We start from the raw sequence: 13,275 nt of genomic DNA, 5'->3' as shown, positions 1-13,275 counted from the left end.
TATGACTTGGAATATTCCTTGAGACGGAAAAGCCCCTGTCCACAAATCAGCACAGATTCAGAAAGCATCGCTCGTGCGAAACCCAACTTGCCCTTTTCCCGTATGATACAACGTAAACCGTGGATATTGGGAAATAGGCAAATTCCATATTCCTAGATTTCCGGAAAGCGTTTGACACAGCGCCCCGCTGCAGGCTGTTAAGGGAACTCCGAACATACGGAATACGTTCACATATATGTGAGTGAACCGAAGACCTCTTCAATACAATCATCCACTGCGTGCATTGGTTCAAATGGTTCAAATGGCTCTGAGCACTATGGAACTTAACTTCTGAGCTCATCAGTCCCCTAGAACTTAGAACTACTTAAACCTAACTGACCTAAGGACATCACACACATCCATGCCCGAGGCAGGATTCGAACCTGCGACCGTAGCGGTCACGCGGTTCCAGACTGTAGCGCCTAGAACCACACGGCCACTCCGGCCGGCGTGCGTGCGTTGTTCTGCAAGCCGAATGTTCCTTAGAGACAGAGGTACTGTCGTAAGTGCTCCGGAAGAGTGTTACAGAGCCTTTTCTTGCTCTCTATAGACATAAACGATATTACGGATGGTGTGACCGTTTGGCGATGACGCTCTAGAGTACGTCAGAGTGTCATCGCTGAGTGACATCACCGTAGGAGGATGCAGGATGACTTGGTGTGGTGAATATCAGCTCGCTCAAAATCAAGAAAAATGTAAGTTAATGCGCAAGAGTAGGAAAAATAATTCTGCAGTGTTCTAATACAGTATTAGTGGTGTTCTGCGTAAGACTCGTGTCGCTTAAATATCTAGGTGTAAGATTGTAAAGCGATATGAAATGAAACTAACGCGTAAGGTTGGTTGCAGGAAAGGTGAATGGTCGACTCTGATTTATTGGGATAAATTTGGAAAAGTGTGGTTCGCCTGTAAAGGAGACCGTATACAGGACAATGGTTCGACCCATTCTTGAATACTGTTAGAGTGTTTGGGCTCTCCAGCAGATCGAATTAAACGAAGACATTGTAGCAGTTCAGAGGCGTGCTGGTAGGTTCCATTAAACGCCAGTGTTAACTGTGGTGCCTTGTAAACTAAAATGGCAATCACCGGAGGGAAGACGACCGTCCTCTCGCAAGGCACTGCCGAGGAAAGTTAGGCGAACGGCACTCGCAGCCGACTGCAGAACGATCCTGCTGACGGCAGTGTTCATCTCACGTAATGGCCGCGAAGGGGAGCTGAGAGACATTTGGGTTCTTACGGAGCTCCATTAGTGAGTGCACCAGGAGGCGAACTACACTACTGGCTATTAAAATTGCTACACCACGAAGATAACGTGCTACAGACGCGAAATTTAACCGACAGGAAGAAGATGCTGTGATATTCAAATGATTGGCTTTTCAGAGCATTCACACGAGGTTGGCGCCGATGGCGACACCTACAACGTGCTGACATGAGGACAGTTTCCAACAGATTTATCATACACAAGCAGCACTTAACCGGTGTTCCCTGGTCAAACGTTGTTGTGATGCCTCGTGTAAGGAGGAGAAATGCGTACCGTCACGTTTCCGACTTTCATAAAGGTCGGATTGTAGCCTATCGCGATTGCGGTTTATCGTATCGCGACATTGCTGCTCGCGTTGGTCGAGATCCAATGACTGTTAGCAGAATATGGAATCGGTGGGTTCAGAAGGGTAATACGGAACGCCGTGCTGGATCCCAACGGCCTCGTATCATTAGCAGTCGAGACAACAGGCATCTTATCCGCATAGCTGTAACGGATAGTGCAGCCACGTCTCGATCCCTGAGTCAACAGATGGGGACGTTTGCAAGACAACAACCATCTGCACGTTCGATGACGTTTGCAGCAGCATGGACTATCATTTCGGAGACCATGGCTGCGGTTACCCTTGACGCTGCATCGCAGACAGGAGCGCCTGCGATGGTGTACTCAGCGACGAACCTGGGTGCACGAATGGCAAAACGTCATTTTTTCGGAAGAATCCAGGTTCTGTTTACAGCATCATGATGGTCGCATCCGTGTTTGGCGACATCGCGGTGAACGCACATGGGAAGCGTGTATTCGTCAACGCCATACTGGCGTATCACCCGGCGTGATGGTATGGGGTGACATTGGTTGCACGTCTCTGTCACCTCTTGTTCGCACTGACGGCACTTTGAACAGTGGACGCTACATTTCAGATGTGTTACGACCCGTGGCTCTACCCTTCATTCGATCCCTGCAAAACCCTACATTTCAGCAGGATAATGCACGACCGCATGTTGCAGGTCCTGTACGGGCCTTTCTGGATACCGAAAATGTTCGACTGCTGCCCTGGCCGGCACATGCTCCAGATCTCTCACAATTGATTACGTCTGGTCAATGGTGGCCGAGCAACTGGCTCGTCACAATACGCCAGTCACTACTCTTGATGGACTGTGGTATCGTGTTGAAGCTGCATGGACACGCCATCCGAGCTCTGTTTGACTCAATGCCCAGGCGTATCAAGGCCGTTATTACGGCCAGAGGTTTTTGTTCTGGGTACTGATTTCTCAGGATGTACGGACCCAAATTGCGTGAAAATGTAATCACATGTCATTTCTAGTATAATACAGGGTGATTCAACAAGAATACCACAACTTTAAAAATGTGTATTTAATGAAAGAAACATAATATAGCCTTCTGTTATACATCATTACAAAGAGTATTTAAAAAGGTTTTTTTTCACTCAAAAACAAGTTCAGAGATGTTCAATATGGCCCCCTCCAGACACTTGAGCAATATCAACCCGATACTCCAACCCGTTCCACACTCTCTGTAGCATATCAGGCGTAACAGTTTGGATAGCTGCTGCTATTTCTCGTTTCAAATCATCAATGGTGGCTGGGAGAGGTGGCTGAAACACCATATCCTTAACATATCCCCATAAGAAAAAATCGCAGGGGGTAAGATCAGGGCTTCTTGGAGGCCAGTGATGAAGTGCTCTGTCACGGGCTGCCTGGCGGCCGATCCATCGCCTCGGGTAGTTGACATTCAGGTTTCATAACTAACCTTTTTCGTAGGACTCTCCATACAGTTGATTGTGGAATTTGCAGCTCTCTGCTAGCTCTGCGAGTCGATTTCCCTGGGCTGCGAACAAATGCTTGCTGGTTCAAAAATGGTTCAAATGGCTCTGAGTACTATGGGACTCAACTTCTGAGGTCATTAGTCCCCTAGAACTTAGAACTAGTTAAACCTAAGGACATCACAAACATCCATGCCCGAGGCAGGATTCGAACCTGCGACAGTAGCGGTCTTGCGGTTCCAGACTGCAGCGCCTTTAACCGCACGGCCACTTCGGCCGGTTATGCTTGCTGGATGCGTGCTACATTTTCATCACTCGTTCTCGGCCGTCCAGAACTTTTCCCTTTGCACAAACACCCATTCTCTGTAAACTGTTTATACCAACGTTTAATACACCACCTATCAGGAGGTTTAACACCATACTTCGTTCGAAATGCACGCTGAACAACTGTCGTCGATTCACTTCTGCCGTACTCAATAACACAAAAAGCTTTCTGTTGAGCGGTCGCCATCTTAGCATCAACTGACGCTGACGCCTAGTCAACAGCGCCTCAAGCGAACAAATGTACAACTAAATGAAACTTTATAGCTCCCTTAATTCGCCGACAGATAGTGCTTAGCTCTGCCTTTTGTCGTTGCAGAGTTTTAAATTCCTAAAGTTGTGGCATTCTTTTTGAATCACCCTGTATATTTGTACAATGAAATACCCGCTTATCTTCTTCATTTCTTCTTGGTGCAGCAATTTTAATGGCCGGTAGTGTAGAAGCGGTGCAAGGCGTGCGCTGCGCCGTGCACGGTCGTCTGCTCGGTGGTGGAACACGGTTGTGGAGTCAGGTGTGAGGCGGAGCTGCCTCGATCCAGCACTCACGGGAAATTCTGACAGCAAAACTGTTTTACCCTGTGACTGGCTGTTATAATGAAAGCTACAAGGATTTTCCTCTTGTCTGCGCGCAAACAGCTTATTTTCATTTATTAACAATAGGCAAATTAACATTCAGGTATAGGCCACAGTAGCAAGAGATACCATCTCACTATTAGACTAGAGTTAATCTTTTACTCAGTATTAGATAACTGACTTACGAAAGAGACACGAATCACTTGGTGCGTCAACGGCAAAGTTACAAACAACTGCCCAAGGAAATGGTGCTCGCCCGTCTAGTAAGTGCTAACGATAACTCTGATGGAACGGCTTTACGAAGGGTGTGGTTAACTTCCGTCATCTGCGAGCAAAGCAGACTATTTTACGAATTTAGAAATGTGTAATTTCTCTTTTGATGTGTTAATCATAGGCTCAGTTAAAAGTGATAAATGACTCTGTTTTGACTAGTGAGAATGAGATGACTTTGCAAGTGAAATGGATATGCTTATGCAACATTGTAGTGCATTTTCTTATTTCATGTGAATATAATGTTTATAATAAGAAATAGCTGGCATGCCTACGAAATATCGACTTCATTGTCTAGAAGACACGAAAGTCTTAGCATTTGATAAAAGGCAACTGATTCTAGGCCTAACGCGCTGCTTCTGAGTTGGGACATCATCATCGCGTGAAGACACCAGGTCAGTCGAACTGTGTCGGTCCTTTAGCATCTCGATCTGACTCGGCAAGACACAACACACCCCGCTACTCCGGTACAAGTGTCGAGAGATACGCGGTATCTCAAGACAACAGACAGGGCACTGAATGTTTAACTAGCCCCACATTCAGTCCTCTGTCAATAGTCATACTACTCGATTTCGCAATACATGCCATCGATCGTGATAAGAGGCGAACTGTTCGCAAATGCGGCGTAACCCCTGCGCATAGTACTGACAAAATTTCTTCCAAATTTCAATTCATCGACTTTCCTATAAATAACTTGATTGATATCGAGGCTGCTGATACAGCGAACGTTAAATATCGATATTATGAATATAGTGTTTATTGGATACACGACAGAAACTGCTTCTTGGAATTTCCTGTCAGATTAAAACCACGTGCCGCAACAGGACTCGAACCCGGAGTCGTGCAGTGCGTGGACAGTGCTCCACCAGCTGGGCTGTCGCCACACAGGAGCCCCCAGGCTCCCGGCAGTGCTGGATGAGAGGGTACAGCGACAAAACGGCTTCGCAGCTGCACAGGTGATCGCTTCCCGAAGCCGTAAGGACCGGCTGTTAGCTGCACCAACTGAACAGTACAGTCCGTAACGGGGTTTCCTTTCTTTCCGTTCCCTTGAAACCTTCCAGCCTCCTCTATATCTCGTTTGTTACGCAATAACCGTCTCCTCAATATCTCTTTTGTTACGCAACCTTCCCTTTTACAATAACCTATGAAACCTTCCCTTAGGATTTCTACCCCTTTCTTAATAATAACAAATGAAATCTTCCCTTTCAAATTAATTCTCTTTCTCAATCTTCGCATACAAATTTAAATGTTGCTTATTAAAACTGATTTTCTGTTTATTTCGACGAAACATAGAATGTGTCGTCGTCGTGGCCCTCAGTCGTTACCTGCAATAACCCAAAACTGTTCCTTACCTTTTTTACTGTTACTGGATCGCCATCTGACTGCTACATCGAGCTGCGACATGAATATACTTTCTCTATTTTACTATACTTTATTAGCTGCTGGTGGGCTGTCATAATAAGTGGCTTTATTCATTTACATAGCTGACGTTATTCTTTAATAGCAGAGCTGACGTTATTCTTTAATTAATTTGACTGACGTTACGTAATTCATAGTTAAACTTTTTCTTGACAAAAATATAATTTTGCAAAGTTTTACGTTGATGGTTTTTGGGATGGATTATAACTATTAATTTAATATTGTTGGCAAAAATTAATTATATTCTGAATGAAATGATTTTACAAACGTTCAAATGGGACTTACTTTTTACAATAATCTTACAACTAGCAATGCGCAAACATACCTTCAGTGGTCTTGACTTTCTCAAAAAATTAATTCAACAACATTAGTTCCTCTAATTATAATAGTTAGCTGATGTCTCTGTACATCCGTTTATAATCTCTTATAAATCATAGCTAGTTGCTGGCAGGCACACCGCTCCTCTCAACCTCTCGCTTCAGACCTGCTACCGACTCGCTTCGCATCTCGCTTACTACTGACTTCCTACGAACGCTAAAGTGCGGTCTCTCCTGCCAACAATGATTTCTGGTGCAGACAATCCCTGCTACCAGTACAAAATGTATCAATGCGCGGTCTTTCCTGTTCTTTTCTTAAAGTGTATCCATACGCTGTCCCTCCCGCCCTTTTTAAAATTATATCAATGTGCGGTCTCTCTTGCCAACAATACTTTGCTGCAGTCATTCCCTGCTACCTTAGGTATTTCCAACATGACAAATATTAATTATTCCTACTTAATCCTATTAATAAAATATAAACATCTTTCATAAATTGTGGTTTGACAATAGACAATAGAAATGTACACGTTTTACACCCTAATCATCAGAGCAAGGCGGGCCAAATACCCGTTTACCCCTATAGTATGGGAGTAGGGTAGAGCGTTCTGAAATTAGGATGGTGATTGCTATGTGATTCCCAGTTCCGGTATTGGCTTATGAGCGAGGGAAACCGCTTGTGTGTGTGTGTGTGTGTTTTGTGTATTGTGTGTTTTGTGTATTGTGTGTTTTGTGTACGTGGGCGCGATTGTTGTGAGGCAGAGGCCTAGATGGCGTAAGAGAGTCGCCAGTGAAATGCAAGGTTGTGACTTCGAGTACCGGTCGGGATTTTTATCTGCCAGAAAGTTCCAAAACAACGCACAATGGACACTGATTGATTCATTCTTCGATTATAAACCATGCCGGACTCACAGGATAAAGAGGTATTACACTTTTTTGAATGAGAACCACCAGTACCCGTCTCTGTTCGTTGTCTCCTTCCGAAAGAAGCTGACAAAAGAAACGCAACGACAGATGAGTTCTTATTACTATGATTTGCGGGGTACATAACCGTGGCTTGTATTTACTCAGTGCTGAAAGCTTTATTTAATTCGAAATTTCTGATATAGTTATTACGAAAAAAGTCACTAGGTTTGCGACAGAAAATTAATTTCACCCACCAGCTTATCTAGTAAGTTGCCTGTGCCCTTTTCCAATCCTTTGGAACGTACTGGGTTCCATTATTTCATTATTTAAGAAGTCTGCGAGCCACTCATATATGTGAACTTATGTCATATGCTCGTACCTTCGTTAACAACATGCAATAAGGTACTGTGTCAAATGCTGTCCGGAAATCTAGAAATAACTAGTCTGCTTGTTGCCCTTCATCCATAGCTCGCAGTATATCGTGACAAAAGGGCAGGCTGACTTTCGCACGAGCGATTCTTTCTGAAACCATGCTGATTCGTGGACATAAGCTTCTCAGTCTCAAGAAACTAGAATATGTTCAAGGATTCTGCAGCAAACCGAAGTTAGGGATATTGGTCTGTAATTTTGTGGGTCTGTTGTTTTACCCTTCTTATACACAGGAGTCACATGTGCCTTTCTCCAGTCACTTGGCACTTTGTGCTGGGTAAGATATTCACGACAAATGCAAGCTAGGTAAGGGGCAGTGCCGTAGAGAACTCTCTGTAAAACCGAACTGGGATTTATTTGCTTTTTAAAATCTCAGCTGTTTCTCTACGCCAGGGATGCTTATTACTATGTCGTCCATACGGGAGCCTGTCCGATGGTCAACTGCCGGTATGTTTCTACGATTCTCCTGCGTAAACAATTTCTTGCACGTGAAATTTAATTAAAACTTCGGCTTTCGTTTTGCTATCTTCACTGTTTAAATGAGCTTATATGCTCTATCTAACAGAAACACTATCCAAGTCTTCTTGACTGATTTATTAACTTTCATGATCGCTAATCCTCGTTTGTATATTGACACTGTCGATAAGGTACGGCCTATTTGTAGCTACAAGGTCTAAGATACTTCCATTGCGTGTGTGCAGCCGAGACCGCTGTTCAAGACAGTTTTCAGAAAACGTGTTCAACAGTACTTCGCACAACTGTATCTGCACCCCCCCCCCCCCCCCACCCCTCGTCCCCTCGCAACTAGACCATAGACATCCCAGTCTTACTCGGTGGGTTAAAGCCGACTCCAACTAGTACTGCATGATAGGGTATTTACGCGTTACTCACCGTAGACTTTCTTTCAATGACTCGAGAACTGTCACCGCGGAATCGGGTGGCCGGTGAAAACATCCAAAAATTGACTTCATTTCACCTACACCTGTTATTCGCGACCAGACCACGTTACTGTTACTACTTCGACCTCTATAGAAACAATATTTCTGTGAACTGCAGTGAACACTCCCCTTCCTATGGACTGTCTTTATCTGTCTTTACAATATACATTCCATGACTCGCAAAATATCGCAGAGCTTTCCACTTCAGGGCTTCAGCCACCTCTTGGTCCCAAGAATAATTTGGGCACGAGAGCTTTGCTGAAGGATGGTAAATTCAGCAACTTCATTACGAATACTTCGACGGTTTACTGATGACATTGCTGTAGAAAAGCAACGACCAAATTATAAACGTGGATGTCAAGTATATTTACAACGTAACTTGCCCGATGATACCATGAGGTTTTCATTCAATTTTTCCTACGAGCGGCATGTATCTTTCCCTAGGTTATAAGTGCTTCCAAATCCTTTCAGTTCCCATCTAGTCATTCCTGCTTAAGCGATTTTGCACTTCCTATGAAACTCATTGTTTACGCATCTGTATTCCCTTTTGCCTGCTCCATTTGCTAAGTTTTTACACTTTCTCCATTCGTAAATTAGATTCAATATCCAGTGCGTTATGGAAGTATTTCTACTGACCTTCGGTTTTTTTTCCTCTCTCCTTCACTATTTCATCTCTCAATGCTACTCCTTCTTCTATGGTGTTTCTTACTCGCCATGAAGTGCTACTGGTGTATAAACCTACATTTATATAGTTATTTTCATTAACTGAACATAGAAAATACCTAGGTATGACACTAGTGCTGCACACACAGTCCATAGAATGGTACCGAAGGTCTTCATACGAATAGACAAGCGATCACATGTGCAGATAACAAGCCCCTAAAAAGCTGATGATAATTCTACAAGTTATTTTTTTCTGATGCGAGGGCACTGATTATAAAAAAGAGAAATTTGTGCTTCAGTTCTTTTAATTTCCCACAAAAAGTTACTTCCTGATTGCGATACCGCTGGCTCAGAGGCAATGTGTGGTTTTAAAATGTGGAGACGCACGAACAAGTTCTGCAGTCTGAGGCACAGGGAAGGTTGAGGGTGCTTTATATCTGGAAGCTGGGGGTGGGGCGTAAATGCCTGTAGACGTTACTAAATTTATTAAAGACAGAATCATACATAACTGTGCCTCAGAATCAATAACACAGCAAATTACTTTCTCTTCAGTTCCGCAGACGCCACTTGAGATAGTCATAAACACAATATCGCTTTACAAAGAGAGGTAGAATATATTGTACTAAATGCCATCTTAAAGAGAACTTGATACAAATAATGTACATTGCCTCACAATGAAATGAGCACCCAGGGTATACCATTAAGCTATAACTAATTAACGTACAACTTATACATTTATTGTTCTTTTCTTTTTTTACATGCGAGACAATATTACGTTTTTTTGTATAGTTGTGTTATTTTACCTTTACATTTTGTCTCTGTGGTTGGCGATGTATGAAGCGGACTGCAGTGCGTGTACCTGCTTGCCGTGCTGGCGGTTAAGAACTGTTGTTTATTTTCTCAGAAGATGTAACAGTTGAAATATTGTGTCAGAAGATTGTAGGCTATCTCGTGCGCTACCATCAACTCGTCCAACAATGGCCACACAATACGTACGAGTTTAAACGCGTACAGGAATAATAACAATGTGAAACATCTGGTTTTTTATCTACTACAGCAATATTCTTACTCAAGTTCTCATCAACATCGCGTGGATTTCCTGAATCTTGAAACAATGAATTAAGTAGCCACGTCTACAGACACCACGATTTCTCCAAAACGTATGTTACATTATGGCTGTCTTTTAACAGTTCCTCCTTTCTCACAAGTTACAAGACTAGAGTGAGTATTATTTCACAGTTTCCGTCGCGAGTAGTAGTGGAATAACTTAACTTCAGTCCGCCCCCGGTAGCTGAGTCATCCGCGCGACAGAATGTCAATGCTAAGGGCCTGGGTTCGATTCCTGTCTGGGTCGGAGATTTTCTCCGCTCAGGGACTGGGTGTTGTGTTGTCCTAATTATCATCATTTCATCCCCATCGACGCGCAAGTCGCCGAAGTGGCGTCAAATCGAAAGACTTGCACCCAGCGAACGGTCTACCCGACGGGAGGCCCTAGTCGGACGACATTTATTTACTTAACTTCAGCAGTGATAAAAATGGCGCCTTTAAGGATCAGTATTGCCAAAAGGAATGAACAAATACGCAGAAATTCTCCGAAAGCTTAAATTATTTCTGTAATCCAACTGTAACTTAGCAACAGTAATATCGGCCTCTCGTGCGGAGAAGACCCACGTGTTGCTAGAACAGGGGCACAGCCAAGAGGGCTTTACAGCTGCCGAAGAACTCGATCACAGAGTAAATATAAGGAATGAAAGCTCCTGACACAAGTTTGGCACTGACACAGTGACACCCGCAGCGCCCGGCTGTCCCCCGCATCCCACTGTTCGCTGGCCGAGGCGCGACTGCTCTGCCCCATCGCTAGCCACCGCCAGAGTCGTCCCACTGGACTCCCCTCGTCAACCCAGGACGGGACGAACTACCTGTCGACCAGCGGCGGCAGCACGCATCAAGTCAGGCACCCAAGTGTTCAGGAATTTCTACGTGCCAAATCCGTGGCGCAAGGCAGTGACGTCTCTATTGGATTTGAGTGGGGAAGCTTTCACGATCGTCACGATTACCGCATATCCAGTCTGTAAACCGCAGTCTAACAGAGACCGACAGTTAATCACTGCACGGTGGTACTGATCGCTTCTCTTACAAATAGTTCCTTCACTCTTCTGTACACGTGCTGTATCGTCTGTGCCTTAAGTTCAGTGATGTCGTGAGATGCTTCAAAGACCGAGATGACTAGGTTCCCATTGTGTGTCACGTTAATTGTAAATTATTTTACGGACTCGTTTCGTGGAGAGTCTTTGTGCTTTTGCATCCTAAGAAAGGTCAATGAGTTTCCATACTGCTCAAGATCTACCACATTCTGCATTATCTTCGTAAGACGTCCATCTTATTGTTCCTCTGTATTTCTGGATTGCCGAGAGGAGATAGCACACTCGAACAGGTGAGATTATGATACGAATCTCGTTCAGTGCAAACGGCCTAATGGACGGCAGAGCTCGTGCTGGGGCCACTACCACTGCACTAAAGTATCACACGTTGTGATGGCCCGAGCGTGTGACCTGTCGGTCTCGGCGAGCAGGGTCACAGCATTTTGCTGATCAATTCATTTCGATCAAGTACTTTGAAGTACACAATCGGATCCTTGACGCTGCACGCCGCCTATTGACTGGTGTGGATCATCTGCCAGTGTCGTCACTCGAATGGGGGACGGGTGTCCTCGGCTCAGTGCACCACTTTCCCGGCCGTCGTGAGCTTTCTGAACCCCAGAGCCACTATTTGTCATCCGTGAAGCTGCTCAATTCGCCTCACCAGATTGCGTGCACGGATTTCCCAGTCCTCTCACCGCAGAAATATTTCCGGAGTTGCTAGGAGCCGAAACTGTGCTCCCCAAACACCTCTCAAACATACTGATCATTGGGCTACGTCCTGTCACCGAGTGTTGTGACTGCATCACGGCACTACATCTGGACAGTTGTCTCAAATACCGGGTGATCAAAAAGTCAGTATAAATTTGAAAACTGAATAAATCACGGAATAATGCAGATAGAGAGGTACAAATTGACACACATGCTTGGAATGACATGGGGTTTTATTAGAACAAAAAAAAATACAAAAGTTCAAAAAATGTCCGACCGATGCTGCTTCATCTGATCAGAATAGCAATAATTAGCATAACAAAGTAAGACAAAGCAAAGATGATGTTCTATACTGGAAATGCTCAATATGTCCACCATCATTCCTCAACAATAGCTGTAGTCGAGGAATAATATTGTGAACAGCAATGTAAATCCGGTCCGGAGTTACGGTTAGGCATTTGCGTCGGATGTTGTCTTTCAGCATCCCTGGAGATGTCGGTCGATCACGATACACTTGCGACTTCAGGTAACCCCAAAGCCAATAATCGCACGGACTGAAGTCTGGGGACGTGGAAGGCCAAGCATGATGAAAGTGGCGGCTGAGCACACGATCATCACCAAACGAGATCTTTCACGCGGCTAGCAATATGGGGTGCAGCGCCATCCTGCATAAACATCGTACGTTCCAGCAGGTGTTTTTCAGCCAGCCTGGGGATGATGGGATTCTGTAACATATCGGCGTACCTCTCACCCGTCACGGTAGCAGTTACAATACCAGAATGACGCATTTTCTCGAAGAAAAAAGGCCCGATAACGGTAGATGTGGTAAATCCAACCCATACCGTGACTTTCTCGTCGTGAAATGGAGTTTCCACGACAGTTCTAGGATTTTCGGTAGCCCAAATTCTGTAGTTGTGGGCGTTGACAGACCCTCGGAACGTGAAATGAGCTTCATCGGTCCACAACACGTTACTCAACCAATCGTCATCTTCCGCCATCTTTTGAAACGCCCACACCGCAAATGCTCTCCGCTTCACTAAATCGCCATGATGCAGATGGATTTTGTACGGATAGCATCGGAGGGTACACCACAGTGCCAACCAAACAGTAGTGCATGGAATGCCGGTGCAACGTGTGACTGCATGAGCGCTGACTTCCCCATGCATAGACGAACCCGCTACAGCCTCCATTTCTTCCTGAACTGTCTCAGCAGCATTACGCCTTGTGCTCGGTCGGCCACTACGGGGTCTATCGTACAAACAACCCGTGGCTTCGAACTTCGAAATCATTCTCGCCACAGCTGCAGTTGTGAACGGACCTTTACCCGTTCGAAACCCCTTCCTATGGCGATAGGACCGTAACGCTGAACTAGCACCTTCCCCATTCTGATAATCAGCTTTACTAAAAGCGCCTTTTCAGGTAACGTCAACATACTGCGACTGCTGGCGCATCTGATTCTCTTTCTCATTACAGCTCCTTTTATACACGATTGTCATGTGCAGTCACTGACGATTTG

Source organism: Schistocerca serialis, chromosome 10, assembly GCF_023864345.2.
Source record: "Schistocerca serialis cubense isolate TAMUIC-IGC-003099 chromosome 10, iqSchSeri2.2, whole genome shotgun sequence".
NCBI lineage: Eukaryota > Metazoa > Arthropoda > Insecta > Orthoptera > Acrididae > Schistocerca > Schistocerca serialis.
This window is presented reverse-complemented; position numbering follows the sequence as displayed.